This window comes from Somniosus microcephalus, chromosome 23 (genome assembly GCF_052327205.1).
Source record: "Somniosus microcephalus isolate GS21.2 chromosome 23, FLI_Smic_1.0, whole genome shotgun sequence".
Taxonomy (NCBI): Eukaryota; Metazoa; Chordata; class Chondrichthyes; order Squaliformes; family Somniosidae; genus Somniosus; species Somniosus microcephalus.
Window position 1 is genome coordinate 29,506,200 of NC_141009.1, and position 22,170 is coordinate 29,528,369.

Below are 22,170 nucleotides of genomic sequence, written 5' to 3' on the forward strand. Positions count from 1 at the left end.
GGTTCTGGACTGCCCCGCCATCGGGAACATCCTTCCTGCATCTAGTCTGTCTAGTCCTGTTAGAATTTTATAAGTTTCAATGAGATCCCCTCTCATTCTTATTGAAGGTGAACACGAAATTGAGTGCAGAATACAGCCAGCATTTTCCTTATATTAATTGAAATACTTTTCCTTTTTCCATCTGAAATGAGGGAACAGGATTGTTTTTGTCAAGACAATTTCCTCTCTCAATCATGTGCCAATATTTATCCCTCAATCAAAATCAGTAGCCCATTATCACGTTGCTCTTTGTGGGAGCTTGCTGTGGGCAAATAGGCTGCCGCGTTTCCTACATTACAACAGTGACTACACTTGGAAAGTACTTCAGTAGCTGTAAAACGATTTGGTACGTCGTGAAAGGCGCTAAATAAATGCAAGCCTTTTCTTTCCCCCCCCAAAACCTACATGGCCAACCCACCAGCATTCCTACTGTCAGAATCTATGGAGCTCCACAGTAGCAGCTTAGCTATTGTCAAGAGTCCGTCCACCTCCCATTCTGACGAAAACACCTGCCGCTTCCTTGCGGCCGGGCTTTACCTCCGTGCCGGCGGCCTGAGCACCAGCCTGCTTCCCAAGGTCTACTACCGCCACTGGTCTGGGCATTTTCGACTTTTTGAGTATCGCACAGCTTGACTTTTCTCCTCCGATTGCTTGGTCGGCTGTGCCGGCCTGGCCACTCCCCCCCCCCCTGATTGTCGGCCTCTTAAAAACCTGTGTCCGGGCCTTAGTTACTCCTCCGGTTGCTAGGTACCTGCTAATTAACCTGGATTCAGGCTCTGAGGCGCAAGAAGGCCCCACTCCCTCCCTCCTCCGCCGTCTCCGAGGAGAGCGCTGGAACGCACCAATGAGAGGCGGCGGCGGGGCCCCACGTGAGCGGCGGTTGGTGCGGGCGCTCAGAGTGAAGGCTGATTCCTGCACTGTCGGAGGCGGTAGTGTCTGTTTACTCGCGCTCTTCCCCCCCCCCTTTCAACTGGCCTTTCATTTTTTTTTCCTCCCTCATCCATCGCGAAGTGAATGAATTTACATTCTTCAAAACGCCGGGCCGGTCGCCGCCGACGAATTGATTTGAGTAAGTCCGCTCTCATGTGTTTTTTGGTTGGAATGCGTGTGTATTTTCCTCTCCGTGTCTCTCTCGCGTGGTCGAGTCGGATCCAGGTCCCCATCCGGTGCTGATGCGAAATAGTGAGCTACAGTCCCCCAGGCCTTTCTGGGCATGCGCAGATGCGCTCAGCCGCGCTTCCTGCCATATATTGCTCCACAGAGGACAGTGATTCTGTTCTCTCGTGTGTGTGTGTGTGAGGAAAATTTACAACGTTTTAAAAATAACTTGCTTTGAATAATGTGCTTTGGAGTGAGGGGAAACTTAGGAGCTCGGAAGCTGGAGATGGGTGGGAGTTTTCTTTTCTTGTGTGCATCTACTTTGTGGTTAGGATATTAAAGTAATTGTGTTCTGGTGTCTGTGAGGGGGAATCGTTGCTTTTGTGTGTGTGTGTGTGTGTGTGTTTTTTTCATTAGCAACTGTTGACCTCTGGTATGGAAAGTGGCTCTTTGAAGGTGCTCGTTGTTTCTGTCCGAAGGTTGGAAGCCGCAGATGACGTTTCTCTGCTCTATAAACTATATATAAGGATGTGTTTCGTTTTGTAACAGGAAGTGCTGCAGCTTAACGTGTGGCTTTTGTTTTGTAATGATTTTCTTTAGCGACAATGCATTGGCATTGAAGAATAAATAAATCAGCGGTGTTGTACAAGATATTAAGCGTTGTTGTTTCCCCAAAATGCCCCGCTCTTAAAAAATCTTTTGCGTTTATTTGTCTAAAGTGCGAAATATTTCATGTTGCTGTGAAAATTGTCCTAGGTTTACTGAATGTGATACTACTGGTGACTTCCGTTTCTTTTGTACGGGCCGATTTGTGCCAGCACGTTGGAAGAAAACATTTGAGGGAAAAGCGCTCACAACTGCTGCGTTTTAAATCTTTGTCTTATTCTCGCGTTCTACGGCTGTTGCACGGGAGAGAAAAATTATGATCGTGGATTTCTCCTATGCGGAAAAATCGTACCAGGTTGGACATACCGTTTCTGTAACGATCTGCTCGTAGGTTTTTCTGCCTTTTTTAAATCGTGTAATTAACCTGGAAGTTAGCAAAAGTGATCTCCGTGTTGGATATGCTGGGGTCCACTATTTGGCAGGCTAGTAGCTAAGGTGCATTGTTCGACATGAGCACTTAACTTAATACAATACGGCATCTTCTGACGAAGAATTCGATTTTTTTTTTGCAATTGTTAATCAAATGTTACAGATTCATATCGTTTCACATTTTGGTTTGCTTATTTTTATTTGTGCAAATTCCGGTTTGTCGCATTGTCCTTGACCCAAATTTACTTACCATTTATTTGGGGAGAGTAATCATTACAAGTGTTTAATAGGAAATGTGCAAAAAATTCGACCACATTTCGTCCACGATTTAAGGCAGTAGCAAAGTACCAGCTGGAATTCTGTAAATTCACTTGTGTTACTATGCATAATCTTTAATCTGCATTGCAAAACCGGGCTGTCTTGCCAGAGTTGTCCAATTAAGCCATGCATTATTATTTGTAAATGGGCTGCCAAATATAAATAATATTTTCTTTCGGTTCTGTAAAATTGCATTACATTTAGAATATGCAGCGCACTGCAAAATACCTACGATGTCTTTGCGCAGAATATTTATAGATTGCACGCAAGTGAAACGTTTCCGTGTCAGGTGCCGGGTGTACAGCACTGACTCCTCTAGTTCTTTTTGTGTTCTGCAAAACTTAGCAGGTTTCTCGGGAACCTGGATGTTTCCTCGGAGATTACGGGTGACACTTGCTCGATGGCATTGCAACGCCAAGCACTCTCGAAAGTCCCTTTTTAATACTACCGCAGTAGGTTCAAATCAGTTTCTGTTTTTATTGTGCTCAAGCCATCGAAATCCAGGCCACGCACAAATATTACACCCTCACTTTATTTCAAGATCTATACCTGTGTTTTGAAACTGTTTTGCCTTGCTTTAGATTTCTTCCGAATTGACTACAGTATTGGAATGATACTAGATGCTGAATAATTCATTGTATTTTGAAACTATTTAATGTATTTTAGGTTGATAAACTTTAAAAATACAATACTGTATACTGGTGTATATTCTGGGACTTTGTTATCTGTACAGAAGATGATTCGGGTATGGCTTTGTTTTTTAAATTGAACTGAATTTGTCAAGTTTCCTATTTGTTTGCTGTAAATAGAAATGGTGACTATATATTGAGAGTTTATATATTGAGAGTTTATTCTTTTCCAGGGGCTTTGGGATTTTTTTGATCAGCTTGACATTCAAATTTGTTTATTGTGCTCGTTTTGGTTTAGAACTATGGATTTCCAAAAGGTAACTGAGCATTGCTTAAAAGGTGTTGACTTTGTGTTTAATCATGAGTACAATTCACACTCGGGACTGTATGCTGACATAAAGTGTCCAGTTTGGAATCTGACAGAGAAATGCTTTCCTTTAGTTTATTTGTATGCTTCATAGTGGAGAATGCAGCAGTTTCCATTTTGGATATCCAGTGTCAATATTAAGTACTTGCCAAAGCCAGGTGTAAATGCACTTCTAAATGCAGAATGGCGTTCTCTCCACTCTACCCAATGATGTGTCTCAACCTCAGAAAAGCATGCCCTACTACAGCAGTGTGACATTTTTCCATTTCCTGCTTTGCATTCCCGTGACTTCCTGAATGAGTGTGTCAGTTTAGTGCTGTGGACCAATGCCCATATGGAGCTGGATTAAGAATGTTGAAATTCACTTCAAGTAGAATCTTTGTAGCAGCAGACAGAAGCCTATCAGTCTGAGCTGGACTTGACCCCCAAATGAAAAAATTGTATCTTTCCCTCCCTCTTTCTTAACTATTTGCACTGATCTCCCCCTGCCCCCTAAAAAACACAAAGCACTTCCTGACTCTACTCATGGGGTTGACCAGTCAGTGCTCTGCTCCAAAGTAGACAACATACCATTGAGTGTATTTTCAAGTAATATTGCATAGATGCTGAATTCCATATTAGTCTGCGTTTTTAATACACTGTCCTGTAGAAGTCATTTAATGTTTCTGTATCACGCGCTTCATGTCACTTACAGGAAAATGGCATCAAGGAAGGAAGGATCAAGGAAAATGGGAAAACATTGTAATCTTTACAGAGTCTATGGCAAAAGTCTTGCCAGAATTTGGGAATATTGAAGTTACAAACAGGCTGCTTTCATTTTTATTGTACGTGAGTGGAGTTGAGCTAGGGACACAAGAAGGCAATGTCAGAGTTGAAAGTCTGCTGTTGTGGTGACTACAGGAAACTTTCGATTTACCGGCACCTAAATAACCGGAAATCACAGTTAACCGGCAAAATTCAGGAGCAGGTTCAGGTAACTTTTTTTTATTACTCCATTTGTTGCTGTGCAAGGGTGTGGCTGCAGCTGTTGCTAAGCTACAGAGACGCTTGCAACTTGTGCCCATTGTTCTGAAGCTGTTGCTAAGCAACAGGGTTTGTTGCTTTATACGGAGCTCTCGGCTCTGTATCTTTTACTATAGCGTTCGGTTATCCGGAATTTTTGATGAACCGGCACCATGTCGGTCCCGTCCGTGCCGGATAAAAAAAAGTGAAGTGGTGACGGACTGAATGTGAAGTTTGAAGCTCATTTCAGGGTGAAACAGGGCTCCGTTTAACTGGGCAGTTCTTAAGGGTGATTCAGTTGGTGCCTTGAGCGCTGAACAGACCGGCCTCCGTCTTGCCAGTGTTGAGCTGAGGGAGTAAAAATAGAAAATGCTGGAAATACTCAGCAGGTCAGGCAGCATCTGTGGAGTCTGCTAGTTACACCCTTGAGCTGAGGGAGACTGTCGAACAGCCTGCCAGACAACACCGTAGTCATTAGTCAGAAGTGGTAGTGGAGAGATAAAGTTGGCTGTCAGCAGTTGATATGTGGAAGCTGATCCCATGATTGCTAATGAGAACATGAGAAATAGGAGCAGGAGTAGGCCATATGGCCCATTGAGCCTGCTTCACCATTTGATAACATCATGGCTGATCATCTACCTCACGCCACTTTTTTGCCCTATCCCCATATCCCTTGATTCCCTTAGTGCCAAAAATCTATCGATTTCAGTCTTGAATATACTCATCTAGAGCCCTCTGGGGTAGAGAACTCCAAAGATTCGCAACCCTCTGAATGAAAAATTTCTCCTCATCTCAGTCCTAAATGGTCGACCACTTATCCTGAGACAATGACCCCTAGTTCTAGACTCTACAGCCACGGGGAACAGCCTCTCGGCATCTACCCTGTTAAGCCCTCTAAGAATTTTACATGTTTCAATGAGATCACCTCATTCTTCTAAACTCCAGAGAATATTGGCCCATTCTACTCAATCTCTCCTCAGGACAGCTCTCTCATCCCAGGGATTCTAGAGATGACAAAAGACATTCACTTAACAGCTGTTAGAAAGCATGCTTCAGAATCGCCGGTTCTATGTGGAACTAGGTGGGAAGCGCAGCATGTGGCGTATTCAGAAGAATGGTCTTCCTCAGGGAAGCGTGCTTGCACCGACCGCTGCTGTACAACATCTACACGAATGACCAACCTATAGACGGTGTCACATGCTGTTTTATATATGCTGATGACTTATGTGTCACTGCCCAAAGCACTGATTTTAACACCGTGGAGAAAACGCTTTCTGAGGCCTTGGAGGGACTAAAATCCTACTATGAAGAAAACCACCTTTGCGCAAACCCATCAAAGACGCAAGTTTGTGCATTCCACCTCAGAAACCGTGAAGCCAAACGCCAGTTGAAAGTAACCTGGTGTGGAGCAACACTGACGCATTGCGAGCACCCTATCTACTTAGGAGTCACCCTTGACCGATGCCTCACCTTGAAGAACCACATCGAGAAGACAAAGGCAAAAGTGAGCGCATGAAACAACATCCTGAATAAGCTCACTAACACAAGATGGGGAGCAAGCCCGAAAACATTGCGAACCAGTGCACTTGCTCTTTGCTATTCCACGGCCGAATACGCCTGCCCTGCATGGGAAAGGTCTACTCACGCCAAGAAGATGGATGCCGTTCTGAATGCAAGCTGCTGATTTATCACGGCCTATATATCCTGGCGGGTATCGCTCCCCCTGATCTAAGAAGAACGGTAGCCAGCAAGAAAGAGCGACTCCGTCAAACATCAGATGAGAGACACCCTCTGCATTGTCATACACCTACACCCAGCCGCCTAAAGTCAAGGAAGAGCTTCATGAACAGTGTTGTTCCATTACAATCAACCTCATCTGAAGCCCGCATCGCCTTGTGGAAAGACCGGCTCGCCAGTCTTGAACAACCCCCAGCGATGGAAATTTTACCTGATGAAAGCCTTCCGCCCCCCCCCCCCCCCCCCCAGGAGCTAATTGCAACTGGGCAATCTGGAAGTGCCTTAACAGACTTGGGACCGGTGTAGGTTGCTCAAAGGTGTCACTAAGCAAATGGGGATATTCAACCAGCCCGACAACTTGTGAATGTGGAACTGAGGCACAGACTATGCAACATCTCCTGCAATGCCCATCGTTGGAGGAACCCTGCACTGTTGCAGATCTTGCCGAATCCAACAACAAGGCGCAAAAATGTGTCCAGTTCTGGCTGGGCTATGTATAGACTGTCCGTGGACACGATAAGATGATCATCCCAGGGATCAATCTAGTGAACCTTTGTTGCACCTCCTCTAAGGCAAGTATATTCTTCCTTGGGTAAGGAGACCAAAACTGTACACAGTACTCCAGGTGTGGTCTCGTCAAAGCCCTGTATCTATCTTACTCCTGTACTGCAACCCCCTTACAACATACCATTTGCCTTCCTAATTGCTTGCTGTACCTTTGTGTTAACTTTCTGTGATTTGTGTACAAGGACCCCCAATTCCTTCTGAATACCAATATTTACTAGTCTTGCACCTTTTTAAAAAAAAAAAAAAAAAATTCTGCTTTTCCATTCTTCCTACTAAACTGGAAAATTTCACACTTCTGCACATTATACTCCATCTTCCCCACATTATACTCCATCTGCCACCTTCTTGCCCAATCACGTAACCAGTCTATAATCCCTTTGCAGCCTCTTTGCATCCTCCTCACAGCTTACTTTCCCACCTAGCTTTGTATCATCAGAAAACTTGGATATATTACACACTCGGTCCCCTCATCAAAGTCATTCATATAAATTGTAACCAGCTGAGGCCCAAGCACTGATCCTTGTGGCACTCCACTCCCATCCTGACAATGACCCGTTTATTCCTGCACACTCTTCTGTCTGTTAACCAATTCTCAATCCATGCCAATATATTACCCCAAATCCCATGAGCTCTAATCTTGTGTAACAACCTCTTGTGTGACACTATCAAATGCCTTCTGAAAATCCAAATATACTACACCCACTGGTTCCCCCTTATCTACCCTGCTAGTTACACCCTCAAATTGTTTTTTTTTAATCAAACACAAAAACCGTGTTGACTCTGCCTAATATTGTGATTTTCCAAGTGCCCTGTTACCATGTCTTTATTAATAGATTCTAGTATTTTCCCTGCTACTGATGTCAGACTAACTGGCCTTTAGTTCCCTGTTTTCTCTCCCTCCTTTCTTAAACAGTGGGGTTGCATTTGCCACCTTCCACGGTGACCGTTCTAGAATCAAAATTCTGGAAGATCAAAACCAATACATCCACTATCTCTGCAACCACCTCTTGGGGTGCAGGTCATACGTCCAAGGGATTTGTTGGCTTATAGTCCCATTAATTTATCCTGTACTTTTTCTTTACTAATATTCATTACTTTTAGTTCCTCCCCCTCATTAGACCCGTGATTCCCAGAATTTCCAGTATGTTCATTGTGTCTTCTGCTGTGAAGACAGACACAAAATATTTGTTTAAAGTCTCTGCCATTTCCTCCTTCCCCATTATAATTTCTCCTGTCTCTGTCTTTAAGGAACCCATGTTTACTTTTGCTAATCTTTTCCTTTTTACATACTTGTAAAAGCTCTTGCAATTTGTTTTTATATTGCTAGTTTACCATCATTCTATTTCCTCCCTCTTATCAATTTCTTCGTCCTTTGCTGATTTTTAAAACTCTCCCAATCCTCGAGCTTGCTATTTTTTTGGGCAATATTGTAAGCTTCTTTTAATCTAATAATATCCTTAACTTCTCTAGTTAGCCAAGGTTGTACCAATTTTCTAGTGGAGTTTTAATTCCTCAAGGGAATGTATATTTGTGAATTATGAATTATTTCTTTAAATATTTGCCATTGGGAAATTAGATAAGTATGATAGTAAATAAGCAATCTACCTCAGCCTACTCGCACCCCTCATACCTCCGTAATTGGCTTTGTTTAAATTCAAGACCCTAGTTTAATGCTTAACCACATCACTCTCAAACTTATTATGAAATTCTATCATATTATGATCACTCTTCCCCAGAGGATCCTTTACTATAAGATTACTAATTAACCCTGTCTCATTCCACAATACTAGATCTAAAATAGCCTGTTCCCTAGTTGGTTCCTCAACATATTGTCATGAACTCGTCCACCAAGCTACTTTTGCCAATTTGGTTGTCCAGTCTATATGAAGATTAAAGTCCCCCACGATAATTGCATTACCCTTATCGAAGTTTGTTTTAGGCATACCAGTGAAAAGTAACTTTTTTATTTCTTAAACTACTTGCAGTGTATGTATACAAGGAAAATACAGGAACGGCCTGGACCCCTAAGAAAAAAATTAAACTTTTTGCTACATTTTTTTGGGCAGTCTAAATGTTCCATTCACTTATGCTGAGGGTGAACATTTTTCTGTGCTTTTACATGAATAAAAGTTCATTGTTCGGATGTTACCTTGTAATTCAAAATTTTGCTTATTATTTTGCCTTTTCTCTGATAAGGTGATTCTAGCTAAGTAAACTGGAGGAAAGGGACAATATGATTTGGAATGAAACAGAGGATGACCCTGATAGCAGAACAGGAATGTCATAATTTCTGTTGCAAGTCTGTGCTGAGTTGGTGAGATGATGATAAGGGTGGTACAGTTTGCCTCTGCATCTTTGAATTAGGAAAGGGGGAAAAACTGCTCGGGTCCTGCTCCTTATTACTATCCCTGTTGAAAGCTTGATTGCATATAGATGTTGAACGAGAAAAGGATTAGCTTGCCTGTAATGGTTCCATGCTTGAAATGCCCACTTGACTATCTGGAGGTTTATACCTGTACACTGGCTGCCTGTGCAAGGCATCAGAAGTTGCTGCTTGTGCTTATTGACTTGTACATCATCTGGAGTCTGCATTTTCAGAAGAGGAGCAAAGGGAGAAATCAAATGCAAAATTGGAGAAGATTTTTTTTCAATGTGTCACAGAATCTGGAAAGGATATATTTTTAACATGCAAAATTGCTTTGTATTTGTAGTTTGAAATGTCACCCAGTTTGGATCTATATTTAAACGGCATTTTCTTCAAACCAAAAATCTGTACATAACAAAATTACAGACTACAGTACATGGAGTTCAGGAGGAAATAATGCCAGTAAGAGGTTTTGGAGGAAAATTGGAAGTTAAGCCTCTTTTTAATGGAGATCATTTAAAAAAAAAAAAAAAAAAATACAAAGTCCATACTCTTATCATAGTTAATAAACTACTGAAACATGTATTCACAAAAGTTCCAGCAGTTTATGTAATCTTGCATTTTTAATGAGTGTTACAATGTTTATTGTGGATTTTTGAAAGTTAGTGCTTTGTATATGTTGTTAAAATGCAGTAAAAACTGATTGCTAGGCAGAGTCAACATGGTTTTATGAAAGGTTTGACAAATTTATTTTTTGAGGATGTAAATAGCAGGGTAGATAAAGGGGAACCAGTGGATGTAGTATATTTTGGATTTTCAAAAGGCATTCGATAAGATGCCACAAAAGATTATTACACAAGATTAGGGCTCATGGGAGTGGGGGTAATATAGTAGCATGGATAGAGGATTGTTTAAGGACAGAAAACAGAGTAGGGATAAACTGATCTTTTTCAGGTTGGCAGACTGTAACTAGTGGGGTGCCGCAAGGATCAGTGTTGGGGCTTCAGCTATTTACAATCTATATTAATGACCTAGATGAAGGGACTGAGTGTAATGTATCCAAGTTTGCTGATGATACAAAGCTAGATGGGACAGTAAGCTGTGAGGAGAACAGAGTCTGCAAAGGGATATAGATAGACTGAGTGGGCAGTAAGGTGGTAGATGGAGTATAATGTAGGGAAATGTGAGGTTATTCTCTTTGGTAGGAAGAATAGACGAGCAATATTTTTTAAATGGTGAGAAACTTTCAAATGTTGGTGTTCAGAGAGATTTAGGTGTCCTCGTGCAAGAAACACCGAAAGCTAGCATGCAGGTACAGCAAGCAATAAGGAAGGCAAATGGCATGTTGGCCTTTATTGCAAGGGGGTTGGAGTATAAGATTATGGAAGTCTTGCTACAATTGTACAAGGCCTTGGTGAGACCACACCTGGAGTACTGTGCACAGTTTTGGTCTCCTTATCTAAGGAAGGATATACTTGAAATAACAACAGAAAATGCTGGAAATACTCAGCAGGCCAGGCAGCATCTGTGGAGAGAAACAGAGTTAAGGTTTCCGGTCTGGGACCCTTCATCAGAACTGGAAAAAGTTGGAGATGTAACATATTAAGCAGGTGCAGAGAAGGGAGGGGGGGGGGTGGTTAGGAGCGGAGGAAGGAATTGAAAGAACACCCTGTACTTTTGTAAGAGGCAGGAAAGATAAAATGTTGCAAATGGGAATGGCAAAAATCATACTGCATGAAAAATGGGGGCAGGGATTGTAAAGTCTGTGGGTTGTGCAGTTAATAAATACACAGACTTCAGAAGTAACAAACAAACAGGTCTTTACTATTCGAAGGTCCGGGCGAATCTGCCCCAGCAATCATGCCACAACACTTATATACTGGTGTGGTCACTATCGGTATTACAGTATACAGAAGCCAAACAAATAGTGCCACCCGAAAGTAGTCCTCTTAAAGGTGAACGGTTACATTCAATAGTTCCCTTAAAGGTAGACGGGTACATACACTACAGGGATAATTATCTGAAATTGTTGAACTCAATGAGTCCGGCAGGCTGCAAAGTGCCCAATCGAAAGATGAGGTGCTGTTCCTCGAGCTTATGTTGAGCTTCATTGGAACAATACAATAGCCTGAGGCCAGAGAGATCAGAGTGGGAGTGAAGCGGTGAATTAAAGTGACAGGCAACCGGAAGCTCAGGGTCACCCTTACGGACTGCCTTGGAGGCTGTGCAACAAAGGTTCACTCGATTGATTCCTGCGATGATGAGAGATTGTGTAGAATGGGCCTATACTCTGGAATTTAGAAGAATAAGAGGTGATCTCATTGAAACCTACAAGATTCTGAAGGGGATTGACAGGGTAGATGTTGAGGAGGTTGTTTCCCCTGGCTGGAGTGTCTAGAACTAGGGGGCATTGTCTCTGGATAAGGGGTAGGCCATTTAAGACGGAGATGAGACATTTCTTCACTCGGTTGTGAATCTTTGGAATTCTCTGCCCCAGAGGTCTGTGCATGCTGAGTCTTTAAGTGTATTCAAGACTGAGAGAGATATTTTTTTGGATTCTAGGGGAATCAAGGGATATGGAGATCAGACGGGAAAGTGGAGTTGAGGACGATGATCAGCCTTGATCTTATTGAATGGCGGAGCAGGCTCGAGGGGCCGTATGGCCTACTCCTGCTCTTACTTATAGATGTTCAAGAAAGCACTGATGTACATTAAAAACATTGCATTTTTGAATTTCATAGTTTGTGGAAAGCTGACTTTCCTGAGCACAGGCACAAATGTTAAAAATAGAAATGCCTTTGAGAAAGGTACAACTTAAATGTTGGGATAACCAGGTTAAATTGTTCCATGTATTTTTTCAAAGGTGCATATTTTTCCAGTGTCAATAATGGTCTCAGACCAATGCTTTTATAAAAAATAAAATAATATGCCATTCTACTGTTAAGATAATAGCTTAGCATCTGCTGGTCTTAAATTATTTTTTTCTCTTCACTTAAAATACGTATATTTTAAATTAAAAGGCAAACTCGCCTCTGTTGTGACATTGTGTTACTTAATCTTGATGTGCTACTAAATGTTTCATCTCTGGCATTACCATTTTTGATTTGAACAAGATATTTCCAATATGGCATGAAACTATTTCAGTTTTGGGTGAAGAAAACTGGTTTTTAATGATGGGTTACTGAGAATTTTACTGGCAGTAATGTCTCAAAATTTGCTGTGTAATATATTTAAAGAAAACCGATTTAAGGAAAAAAGTTCATTTCATGTTGAGAAAATTTGCATGAGTTTGTCCAGTGTGAGTTTTCCTCCTAATTAAAGCATACAGGCGAAAAAAGTTGGAAATTCACAAGTGCAGAAGCAGAAAATTCAGGCCCGTATTAGTTTGCACTGCTACAATTTATTGAAGGGGGTGGAGGAGAGAGGGGAATAATCAATCAATGTACAATTATCTTTGACATTCTATGAAAATTTCACTGTGAAATGAGTTGCTCATATTGCAGTTATAGATGGTTTTAAATGCCATCACAACTTTGTGCTGAAATAAACTTCAAAGCTGCAAAGGATTTTTAACCTTATTCACTCTCGAATGTGGGCATTGTTGGCATTTATTGCCCATTTCTAGTTACCCTTGAGAAGGTGGTGATGGGCCACTTTCTTGAACTGCTGCAGTCTGTGTGGTGAACGTGCCCCCACAATGCAGTTAGGTGGGGTGTTCCAATATTTTAACCCAGCAGCGATAAAGGTACAGCGTTATATGTTCAAGTCAGGAAGATGTGTAATTTGGAGGTTATGTTATTCCAATGCACGTGCTGCCCTTGTCCTTCTGGGTGGTGGAGTTCACGGGTTTGGAAGGTGCTGTCAAAGAAGCCTTGGTGAGTCGTTGCAGTGCATCTTGTAGGTAGTACACATGCAGCCACGGTACACTGCTCGTGTAACATCTGGTCTTGAATGAAAAGTTACGAAACATTGGGAAAACTAAAGCCTGCATCTTCAGTCCATACCTTTACCACTGACTCCGCCCCATCCCTGGCCACTGTTTTGGGGCTATACCTGCCCGTTCACAACTTTGGCACCCTGTTCAACCCTGAGCTGAACTCCCAACTCCATATCCTCTCTGTCACAAGGACTGTCTATTTTCACCTCCTGTAATGTCACCTGTTTAGGTCCTTGCCTCAGCCTATCTGCTGCTGAATGCCAGTTTATCACTTCTAGACTCTGTTATTCCAATGTTCTCCTCGCCAGTTTCTCATTCCGTACCCTGAATAAACTTGAGCTCATCCAAAACTGTTCTACCAGTATCTTATCCTACACCAAGCCATGCTCGCCCATCACACCTGTCCTTGCTGACGTGCATTGGTTCCCACTCTCCCAACTTCTCAAATTTAAAATTCTCATCATGTGTTTAAATCTCTCCATGGGCTTCCACCTCCCTCCCCATATCTCTGACGTCCTACAACCCCACCTCCTCCAAACTCTTTGTTCCTCTTACTTATGCATCTCCCCTCTCTATCCCACCATTGGTGATTGAGACCTCGGCAGCTGAAGGCACAATCTCTGGAATGTTTTTCCTAAACCCCTCCACCTCTCGCTTCTTTGAATCAAACCTCTTTTTGATCAAGTTTTGGGCCACCCACTCCTAACCTCTCCCTTCTTGGCTCAGTGTTCTTTTGAAGTACTGGGTTTTGTGCAGTGGGTATAAGAGTATAGAAGTGGAAATGTAATGGTGAATCTATAGTAAACTTTAGCTCACAATTGAAATACTGTGTGCAGTATAGGGAGGTTAGTGTCCATGGAGAGACCCAAGATCTGTCAGTATCACTTTGGCTCTGTGTTCAGTTGAATTAGGGTTAACTTAGTGCTTCCAGACTGCCTAGTTGAGATTAGTGAGAATTGTGAGAAAGAACTCTGGTTCATTTACACTGCCTTACAACAATGTAAAAAATATATATTGGGTGAGGAAGAAGCCTATTCTATAAACTTGGTGTAGGTATGGTAGCTACTTCAATACAGACTGTGTTGCAGTTAATGATGTGGGCTTCCTATGTGGGCTGTTACTCTGGCAACAGTATGTGTGGATTCTGCATTCCCAAAAGGTTGCTTTGATTGTAAATTGCAGCAATGAAGCTGGATAGCCCAATTGTTACACATTCTCATGCAAATTTGAACAATAGCATAAAATGTGTTTCTAGCTAACTGGACTGATTGTTGTAGTTTATTGAAAGCTGTAGTGAGATCAGGGCATGACTCCAAAATTAAAATGGTGTATAAAACTGCTTGAAATTGTCTGAGGCTAAACCAGATTGTTTGTAACCTTGGCGTCCTGTTTGACCCTAAGATGAGCTTCCGACCACACATCCACTCCATCACCAAAACCGCCTAGTTCCACCTCTAACATCACCTGTCTCCGACCCTGCCTCAGCTCATCTGCTGAAACCCTCATCTATGCCTTTGTTACCTCCTAGACTTGACTATTCCAGCGCTGTCCTGACTGGCCTCCCATCCTCTACCCTACATAAACTTGAGCTCATCCAAAACTCTGCTGCCCGTGTCCTAACTCGCACCAAGTCCCGTTCACCCATCACCCCCTGTGCTCGCTGACCTACATTGGCTCCCGGTCCGGCAACGCCTCAACTTTAAAATTATCATCCTTGTTCCCTCCATGGTCTCGCCCCTCCCTATCTTTATAACTTACACCAGCCCTACAACCTTCAGATCTCTCCGCTCCTCCAATTCTGGCGCCTTGCACATCCCTGCTTTAATCACTCCGCCATTGGTGGCCGTGCCCCAGCTGCTTAGGCCCTAAGCTCTGGAATTCCGTCCCTAAACCTCTCCAGCTCGCTACCTCCCCTTTTTAAGACGATCCTTAAAACCTACCTCTGACCATCACTGTTCCTAATATCTCCTTATGTGGCTCGGTGTCAAATTTTGTTTGATCCTGTGAAGCGCCTTGGGACGTTTTACTACGTTAAAGGCACTATATCAATGCAAGTTGTTGCGGTTGAAATTACTAATTTTTCTGTGGGTGCTCATTCCAGTGAATTTATGAAGCAAGTTGTTTTAGAAGAGAGTTGGAGAAATGTGGCAATTTAAACATTTCCTTTCTTGAGTCCAACTCGTATAGAAAGCTGAATGGCTTTTTGCGTATTTTAGCTGCAGTTAACTCTCTTCCAAATGAATAATGTATCTGAGACTGAGATAAGTTGATTTTTTTTTTTGCATGCATGTTTGTCCAAATGTATTTCCTTCTGTCCCTTGTTAAGTGTTCTGGACCATTTTTGTATGAATGTAAATTATATATTACATTTTTACACTTATTACATATATTGTTCAAAATTTCACAACATCTCAAATTTATCATCTGCCAAATCAGTGTATTGAGTCTCCATACTAAGTCTCTGTGTAGAACACTTGGATGTCAGAGGTTCCTTCTGATTTTTTTTTCTCAGCAAACTTTGGGTCCTTGCAGCAGATGACATAGTTTTTGTATGCAAATTTAAAAAAAAAAAAAAGATTTTTCTTCCCTTCTCCATGTACCAGTCCATGACCACAAGTTGGGGTTAGACAACTCTGGCAAAAAGTAAGAAAGACTTGCATTTGCATAGCGTTCACAACCTCAGGATGTCCCAAAGCGCTCTACAGCCAATTAAGTTTTTTTTTTAAGTGTAGTCACTGTTGTAATGTAGGAAATGAGGCAGCCAATTTGTGCACACCAAGCACCCACAAACACCAATGTGATAATGACCAGATAATCTGTCTTAGTGATCTTGATTGAGGGATGAATATTGGCCAGGACACTGGGGATAACTCTCCTGCTCCTCTTCGAAATAGGGCCATGGGATCTTTTATCGCTATGATTATCCTTGCGAACATCTTTGTGGTCTTCTGTACATGCGCGCGCTATCCCGGAGCCATGCATGTGCACCTGATCCCCTTCTGCGCATGCGCGGTTTACCAAAGCCGCGCATGAGCAGTACCCAACAGTTGCAACCTGCACTGTGGGCCACGCTTTACTTTTTCCTTGGCTCTGTGCAGAGAAGGTCACTAGATCTATTGATGGCGGTGGGTGGGAATTGAGAGGATTGGGTGGGAATCGGGGGAGAAGAGGCTGGAGAAGTTCAGGGGGGGAAAGAGAGAGAGAAGTTCAGGGGGGGGAAGAGAGGGAGAAGTTCGGGGGGGAGAGAGGGAGAAGTTCAGGGGGGGGAAGAGAGGGAGAAGTTCAGGGGGGGGAAAGAGAGGGAGAAGTTCAGGGGGGGGGAAAAGAGAGGGAGAAGTTCAGGGGGGGGAAAGAGGGAGAAGTTCAGGGGGGGAAAGAGGGAGAAGTTAGGGGGGGAAGAGGGAGAAGTTCAGTGGGGGGAAGAGGGAGAAGTTCAGTGGGGGGAAGAGGGAGAAGTTCAGTGGGGGGAAGAGGGAGAAGTTCAGGGGGGGGAAGAGGGAGAAGTTCAGGGGGGGGAAGAGGGAGAAGTTCAGGGGTGGGGGGGAAGAGGGAGAAGTTCGGGGGGGGAAGAGGGAGAAGTTAGGGGGGGGAAGAGGGAGAAGTTAGGGGGGGGAAGAGGGAGAAGTTCAGTGGGGGAAGAGGGAGAAGTTCAGGGGGGGAAGAGGGAGAAGTTCAGGGGTGGAAGAGGGAGAAGTTCAGGGGGGGGGGAAGAGGGAGAAGTTCAGGGGTGGGGGGAAGAGGGAGAAGTTCAGGGGGGGGAAGAGGGAGAAGTTCAGGGGTGGGGGGAATAGGGAGAAGTTCAGGGGGGGGAAGAGGGAGAAGTTCGGGGGGGGAAGAGGGAGAAGTTCGGGGGGGGAAGAGGGAGAAGTTCGGGGGGGGGGGGAAGAGGGAGAAGTTCGGGGGGGGGGGGAAGAGGGAGAAGTTCGGGGGGGGGGAAGAGGGAGAAGTTCGGGGGGGGGAAGAGGGAGAAGTTCGGGGGGGGGAAAGAGGGAGAAGTTCGGGGGTGGGGGGAAGAGGGAGAAGTTCAGGGGTGGGGGGAAGAGGGAGAAGTTCAGGGGGGGGAAGAGGGAGAAGTTCAGGGGTGGGGGGAATAGGGAGAAGTTCAGGGGGGGAAGAGGGAGAAGTTCAGGGGGGGAAGAGGGAGAAGTTCAGGGGGGGGGAAGAGGGAGAAGTTCAGGGGTGGGGGGAAGAGGGAGAAGTTCAGGGGTGGGGGGAATAGGGAGAAGTTCAGGGGGGGGAAGAGGGAGAAGTTCGGGGGGGGGGAAGAGGGAGAAGTTCGGGGGGGGGGGAGAGGGAGAAGTTCGGGGGGGGGGGAAGAGGGAGAAGTTCGGGGGGGGGAAAGAGGGAGAAGTTCAGGGGTGGGGGGAAGAGGGAGAAGTTCAGGGGTGGGGGGAAGAGGGAGAAGTTCAGGGGGGGGAAGAGGGAGAAGTTCAGGGGGGAAGAGGGAGAAGTTCGGGGGGGGGAAAGAGGGAGAAGTTCGGGGGGGGGAAGAGGGAGAAGTTCGGGGGGGGGAAGAGGGAGAAGTTTGGGGGGGGGAAAGAGGGAGAAGTTCAGGGGGGAAGAGAGGGAGAAGTTCGGGGGGGGGGGGAAGAGAGGGAGAAGTTCGGGGGGGGGGGGAAGAGGGAGAAGTTCGGAGGGGGGAAAGAGGGAGAAGTTCGGGGGGGGGAAGAGGGAGAAGTTCGGGGGGGGGAAGAGGGAGAAGTTCGGGGGGGGGGAAGAGGGAGAAGTTCGGGGGGGGAAGAGGGAGAAGTTCGGGGGGGGGAAAGAGGGAGAAGTTCAGGGGGGGAAGAGAGGGAGAAGTTCGGGGGGGTGAAGATCAGGAACTTGGGCAGGGTGAGGAGGTCAGGAATTTGGAGCTGGGGTGTGGAGGAGGGAAAAGGTCAGAAATCTGGTGGGGAAGGTCAGGAACTTGTGTAATGGGGAGAAGGTCAGGAACTTGTTTGGGCGGGGGCAAGAACTTGTTTGGGGGATGGGAGAGGGTGAACCCTGTGTTTTATGTGAGCTCTTCTGTCTGGAGCCTGGCAGTCAGAATAGCTTGAATTGCAAAGTACTTGATTACTTAGGCAGGCAGGATCTAATTACACATTCCAGATAAACTGCAGGGAGTGTCTGGTCACCTTGGAGGATAAATTAGAAATCTGGTGTTGGAAATAAACGTGATCATCTTTTATGTCCACCTGAGAGCAGATCGGTTTAACGTCTAATCCGAAAGACGGCACCTTGAACACTGCAGCACTCTAAGTACTGCCCTGGAGTGTCAGCTTAGATTTTGTGCTCAAGTCTCTGGAGTGGGACTCGAACCCACAACCTTCTGATTCCGAAGCGAGAGTGCTACCAACTGAGCCACGACAGTCACTAGAGAATCGCAATAGCAGTAGCAGCCTGGATGTGACTAGGCAACCAGATTTCCTTTTTTAAACTGTCCTTTCTGTGGGGAAAACTGTTTCCCTCGTAACACGATTAGTCTATGAGGAATAGTCTACATGATCCTGTGTCTGCCCATCCCATGACATAGCATGGTGGGTGGACTAAATGTTTGCTCCTTTCGGTTGGCACAGTCTACACCAAATTTAAGTTCATAAAGTTATGCATTTGACTGAAGAGTCGTAGAGGGGATTTTGCAAGCCATGGTTATAAACATAGAACAAAGAAAAATAGGAGCAGGAGTAGGCCATTCGGCCCTTTGAGCCTGCTCCGCCATTCAATATGGCTGATCCTCTATCTCAATACCATATTCCTGCTCTCTCCCCATACCCCTCGATGCCTTTTTGTGTCTAGAAATCTATCTATCTCCTTCTTAAATATATTCAGTGACTTGGCCTCCACAGCCTTCTGTGGTAGAGAATTCCACAGGTTCACCACCCTCTGAATGAAGACATTTCTCCTCATCTCAGTCCTAAATGTCCTACCATGTATCCTGAGACTGACCCCTCATTCTAGACCCCCCCAGCCAGGGGAAACATCCTCCCTGCATCCAGTCTGTCTAGCCCTGTCAGAATTTTATGTTTCAATGAGATCCCCTCTCATTCTTCTAAACTCTAGTGAATAAAGGCCTAGTCGATCCAATCTCTCCTCATACGACAGTCCTGCCATCCCAGGAATCAGTCTGGTGAACCTTCGCTGCACTCCCTCTATGGCAAGTATATCCTTTCTTAGGTAAGGAGACCAAAACTGCACACAGTACTCCAGGTGTGGTCTCACCAAGGCCCTGTATAACTGTAGTAAGGTATCCTTGCCCCTGTACTCAAATCCTCTTGCAATGAAGGCCAACATACCATTTGCCTTCCTAACTGCTTGCTGCACCTGCATGTTTGCTTTCAGTGACTGGTGTACAAGGACACCCAGGTCCCTTTGTACATCAACATTTCCCAATCTATCCCTTTTTAAATAATACTCTGCCTTTCTGTTTTTCCTACCGAAGTGGATAACTTCACATTTATCCACGTTATACTGCGTCTGTCATGTATTTGCCCACTCGCTCAATTTGTCTAAATCGCCTTGAAGCCTCTTTGCATCCTCCTCACAACTCCCGATCCCACCTAGTTTTGTGTCGTCAGCAAACGTGGAAATATTACATTTGGTTCCCTCATCCGAATCATTGATATATATTGTGAATAGCTGGGGTCCAAGTACTGATCCCTGTGGTACCCCACTAGTCACTGCCTGCCACCCCGAAAAAGACCCATTTATTCCTACTTTCTGTTTCCTGTTCGTTTTTGTTCTTGACACAAAATAACTTTTAGGTGTACATGTATTGAAAAATGGTTCATCAGGCTTTAATTGTGGTTTATTTAAATACTATGGGTTAAGAATGTAACAGACTTATTTCTTCAGCTGTCTTTTTTTAACAAAATTAATTTTTCCTGTAACTTTTTCACCTGTAACTTTTTTTAACCAGTAACTTGCTAGAATAATTTACGAGACGAGAGTCGCTTCGGTAGTCTTCGAATGATTTATCTAAAAACTGATTTGAAATCTCTTTCTTGCAGTTTCATTGTATTGAATACGTACGTGTAGGAGACTACTGCTATCAGTCTCGTCAGTAGATAATGTGAGTTCAGAAAGTCCTGTTTTAGGGAGCTCTGGAATTAAAGAATATAATGTTTTAATTCCATAAAATTGCTTTTTATTTTGTGTGCTGTGTTGATTCTAGGATGAAATTGGATCTTTGGCAAAATTTCTTTGTTCTTCCACATGATGAGATTTGAAGTGATGCGTCTCTACAGGTCAGTAATATCCTTTGCTTCCCATTGAGTTGGAGCTGCAGGCACACATCGCTTTTGATCTAAAATTGCTTTGTACATTGAGGAAAGATATACTCGCACAAGGTGAGCAGTGTTTTATATTTGCAGTTCTGCCACATCCAGTCGTGATTGGCGGTGGACAATTAAACAACTAATGGGAGGAGGCGGCTCCACGCACATCCTCATCCTTGATGGCGAAGCCCAGCACACGAGTGCAAAAGACAAGGCTGAAGTGTTTGCAAACATCTTCAGCCAGAAGTGCCGAGTGGATGATCCATATTGGTCTCCTCCTGAGGTCCCCACCATCACAGAAGCCAGTCTTCAGCCAATTCGATTCACTCCACGTGATATCAAGAAACGGCTGAGTGCATTGGATACAGCAAAGGCTATGGGCCCAGACAACATCCAGGCTGTAGTGCTGAAGACTTGTGCTCCAGAACTAGCCGCACCTCAAGCCAAGCTTTTCCAGTACAGCTATAACACTGGCATCTACCTAACAAGACCTAAACAGGTATGTCTTGTCCACAAAAAGCAGGACAAATCCAATCCGGCCAATTACCGCCCCATCAGTCTACTCTCAATCATCAGCAAAGTGATGGAAGGGGTCGGCGATAGTGCTATCAAGCGGCACTTACTCACCAATAACTTTTTCACCAATGCTCAGTTTGGGTTCTGCTAATACCACTTGAATCCAGACCTCATTATAGCCTTGGTCCAAACATGGACAAAAGAGCTGAATTCTAGAGGTGAGGTGAGTGACTGCCCTTGACATCAAGGCAGCATTTGACCAAGTGTGGCATCAAAGAGCCCTTGTAAAATTGAAGTCAATGGGAATCAGGGGGAAACTCTCCAGTGGCTGGAGTCATACCTAGCATAAAGGAAGATGGTTGTAGTTGTTGGAGACCAATCATCTTAACCTCAGGACATTGCTGCAGGAGTTCCTCAGGACAGTGTCCTAGGCCCAACCATCTTCAGCTGCTTCATCAATGATCTCCTCTCTATCATAAGGTCAGAAATGGGGATATTTGCTGATGATTGCAGAGTGTTCGGTTCCATTCGCAACTCCTCAGATAATGAAGCAGCCCGTGCCCACATGCAGCAAGACCCGGACAACATTTGTTCTTAGGCTGATGTGTAGCGCAAATGCTACTTGCCACCTAAGTGCCAGGCAATGACCATCTCCAACAAGAGATAGTCTAACCACTGCCCCTTGACATTCGATGACATTACCATTGTTGAATCCTCCACCATCAACATCCTGGGAGGTCGCCATTGACCAGAACATTAACTGGACCAGCCACATAAATACTGTAGCTACAAGAGCAGGTCAGAGGCTGGGTATTCTGTGGCAAGTGACTCACCACCTGACTCCCCAAAGCCTACAAGGTACAAGTAAGGAGTGTAATGGAATACTCTCCACTTACCTGGATGAGTGCAGCTTCAACAACACTAGAAACTTGACACCATCCAGGACAAAGCCACCCACTTGATTGACACCCCAACCACCACCGTAAACAGCCACTCCCTCCACCACCAGCGCACCATTGTTGCAGTGTGTACCATCTACAAGATGCACTGCAGCAACTCGCCAAGGTTTCTTCGGGAGTCCCTCCCAAACCCGTGACCTCTACCACCTAGGACAAGGGCAGCAGGTGCATGGAAACATCACCACCTCCAAGTTGCACACCATCCTCACTTGGAAATACATCGTTGTTCCTTCATCGTCTTTGGGTCAAAACCCTGGAACTCTCTAACAGCACTGTGGGAGTACCTTCACCACACCGACTGCAGCGGTTCAAGAAGGCAGTTCACCACCACCTTCTCGTGGACAA

At 44.5% G+C, this 22,170-nt stretch overlaps 1 protein-coding gene across 6 annotated transcripts in view; it reads left to right on the top strand.

Moving 5' to 3' along the window:
• The first annotated feature begins 1,003 nt into the window (after nucleotides 1–1,003).
• strbp (spermatid perinuclear RNA binding protein) overlaps nucleotides 1,004–22,170 on the top strand; it is a 178,107-nt gene continuing 156,940 nt past the window's right edge. For 4 of the 6 annotated variants that reach the window (XM_085965686.1, XM_085965693.1, XM_085965692.1 and 1 more), the window contains exons 1-3: nucleotides 1,004–1,108; nucleotides 20,084–20,145; nucleotides 20,248–20,320. The gene's annotated coding sequence lies outside the window, so the exon portion shown is untranslated. The remainder of the gene's footprint in view (nucleotides 1,109–20,083; nucleotides 20,146–20,247; nucleotides 20,321–22,170) is intronic. The other 2 variants (XM_085965690.1, XM_085965689.1) reach the window with 2 other exon arrangements.